Raw genomic sequence first — 3,543 nt, 5'->3', positions numbered from 1 at the left:
TATTAATATCCAAAGCTTGTGTGGACTTGTGTTCGTATCCGTATCCGTGAAACGTCTCGTTGTGATGTTTGCGTAAAAAGGTTGTTAAAATTATTATGAAATGCCTTGCCTGTTGGCATGCAGGAAAACCAAAAAACTCAATGGACGGGAGATGAAGGTGGGGTGGGGAGCCGGGACAAATGACCACTTATCAACGTGTAATGAAATATGGGCGCATCTGCTTGGCATATCCTTTAGCTTTGACCATATGCCCCCCTATTCCCCTGCCATAATAGTAATAGTAGTAGTTTCTTTCTATGTATGTGTGTGTGCGTGTGAGTTGCCTTTTGTTATGCTTTGGCATGTCATATGAATTATGTTGACTTCTTTTTTGGTCTCCATTTATTACATTTTGGCTTTTTGACAGATTGCTAAGCGTCGTCACAGGACACACATACATATTTGAGCGTGTACCAAGTGTGTGTGTGTGAGTACATATACTAACCAGTTTCCCCACTAATTTCCGTGAATGTTGTCTGGGCTGCTGAGGACCATTAAAAGCCAAAAGCAAATTACTCATCACATCAATGGTCAAGCATTTTGTCCTTGCTCTCTTTCTCTATCCAACTCACTCTCTCCTTCTCTCCCACTTTCCCTCGCACTCGACATCTATCTTTTTATGTATATAAGAAGAAGGAACAGGGATTTTAATAAATCGTTTCGTCGACAAAATGTTGTTCTCTCATACCAAATGAAAGGACTATGTCTTTTGAGCCAGCCAGCTAGCTAGTAGCTAACGGCTTTTATTAGTTTGTCAATAAAGTGCCAAAAGACGTTGATTATGATCGGGCTTGGCCCTAACTCTTATCCTTTTGCTTGTCCTTTATACATATTACATTTTCCTTTTCATAGTCATATCATTTCGAGTTCTTGTGCGTCCTAGGCAAAAGGTTATTTACGACTTACAGTCAACTATCGTGTTATATTATTGAGATGGCGAAAGATATGCCCATGCTTTTGCTTTCTTGTTCGTTATGAAAAACAGAAACACACACATACACAAATGCTTGAAGATTACAAAAAGTTCTTCTTCAAATGAGAAATATTGTAATATTGACTTATCCTTCAAATCGTCTTCAAATAATTCTCATTGAGAATTTTCCAATGCGTTTTTCATTTACTCTTCAAAATTTAAATATTTAAAGCAGTTTAGGCTTGAACCTAATAAAAAGTTTCAAAATGAATTTTATTGCTTAATTACGTAAAATTTATATTTGAAGATAAAAATATTTCAACGTTTTTGGACGTAACAACGTCCATAAAACATTATGGGGCATGAAAATTAAACTTTCCAATAAAAAACTTAACTAAACATTTTTTTGAAAGACAAATTGTGGGCTAACAAAGTACAAGGTAAAATTGTAAATTTATGTACATATGTACATATATACATATGTATGTACATATTTTTATACAACGAGCTATATATGTATATAATATATATAATGAGTGATAAATTCATCAAATTTGAGAAGTTTTTTTATTCGTCTCTGATGTGTGAAAAATATCAAATATTTATATGCACATACATATTTCTTGCCCCATAGATTTATGGAACTTCTTTGTCTGTAATCATAAAATGTCATATCTCTAGGACAAATTTGCTAGCTTGGGTTTGAGTGTGCGTTTGTGTGTGTGATGTCAGAACATGTGTAAAATATTTATGACAAAATGTGTTGCATGCCTTACAACATAGCTTAGATTGGGGACAGGAATGCAATGGACGAGGCCAGAAAGGGAATGAGATACAAGACAAGTTTCTTACATTTGTGTACCTTGTTAGCAGAGAGCCACTTTACCTGTAGGGGAAAAAGTTTGGAGAAATGTAAGTGAACAGAAGCCAGAGACAGGGGGAAAGTAAGGAGGGTTGGAGAAATTTCTCTAATGAGAATGGTAAAACTCCTGTGTCTGGCACTTTGTAATAAACGGTACTGTAAATTTAAGGTCGAGGGTTTTGGGTTCTTCTCGCATTCTCGTTTGATGCCAAGTATTGTATTTTTTTTTTTTTTGGCTCGTTCTTTTACTCTTTGCTAAAAAGCAAATTAAGTACACGCATTATAACTTGCAAAGAACAGTCCAAGGGCGTCTCTCTCCACCTTAGTAAAAAATATTATATGACGAGCATAATTATGTTTTATTTACAATTAAATTGGTACTTTTAAGTGGTTTAAATTAAGTGGCTTTAATACCATTGAGTTATTGCGAGGTTTTAATTAAAACGTATGCCAAATATCATAAGTATAAATGGAAAATCAACTGATTGGATTAATGAATAAGGGGACCACAACGAAAAGGAGCAAAGAATTAAAAAAACAAAGGACTACAGGTAAGAATCAAATGAACTTACAAACACTGAAACCAAGAGTAGTAGAAAAGCATCTATTTGAAACTATGCACTTATCTGTGTTTATTACCTGATCTAATATCCTATATATCCTATTAATATCAATGCTAATAAGTAGAAGAATTGCCTTTCCAAAACTTTTAACTATTTCACAGAGAACCTCTATTTACGCCATTTGTAATGTACAGGAATTTCAGTTATTTTAAAATTCAGCTGATTTCGATTATTTAGTATTTTGTTGTTGTTATCGATACTTGCTAAAGTGGTGAGAGTCGAAAGTGAGATAACCAGCTGGAAAAAGGAAGAAGCTAAGTGGCAACGCCACACATTTGATCGGTACAAAGCTTTACATTATTTTTCTATAGATGGAGTTTGGATAAAACAATAAGAAAAATAAGGCAAAAAAAGACTGATTGGACAACGTGGTTTTTGGGAAAAGTGTTGCTTTCTTTCCTCCACATGAATTCCAACTGATCGGACGTATTTGTCCAAAGTTTCAAATAACCCAATAGGGAGTACATCATAACCCGGGATTATTGTACATTTAACCTATGCATTTTCTCTTCAACGGCATCGGAAATAGTTTCTATAAAATATTGGCAATTTTTCTAAAGATTCGCCGCCCGCGAGCATTTCGATTGAGACACCTGTCTTCGGCAGACTTGCCCCCAGGAGTCTCAAAATTCTTGTGAGTGAACTGTTTGCGCTAGTCAACGGCATGAACCAACGATCGATTGTCGAAATCCGAGAGTTAAATATATTTAACTTTTGCCTCGGATGGTAGTAAAGGGTAAATAAAGAAAAAATTCCCAAAATAGTTTTGTGTCTTATACAGTGTTATTATAGGAAGCATGAAGGATGACTACTAGAAGGATGTACTTATATCTAACCTTTCTGACGAACAAGAGGAAACCGAACACACAAACGGGATTACAGCGTAGATGAGAAGAGCATGTTGGAATTATTTTTAAGTACAACCAAGGCTTGTAGTGTGTCCTAAGGAGATTTTTTATTCGTCTTCGGAACGGAGGAAAAAGAATAATCAGGATAAAGTTGAAATAAGTCAACATAAGGCTCCACAGTAGTTTAGAGTCAATTTGAAGTTAAGTTTTCATTGAATTTCTTTTTTTTTTTTGTTTATTGGCAAATGTTTTAATTTT

This window comes from Drosophila tropicalis, unplaced genomic scaffold (genome assembly GCF_018151085.1).
Source record: "Drosophila tropicalis isolate 14030-0801.00 unplaced genomic scaffold, ASM1815108v1 contig_45, whole genome shotgun sequence".
Lineage (NCBI taxonomy): Eukaryota > Metazoa > Arthropoda > Insecta > Diptera > Drosophilidae > Drosophila > Drosophila tropicalis.
Note: the sequence above shows the minus strand (reverse complement) of the source record.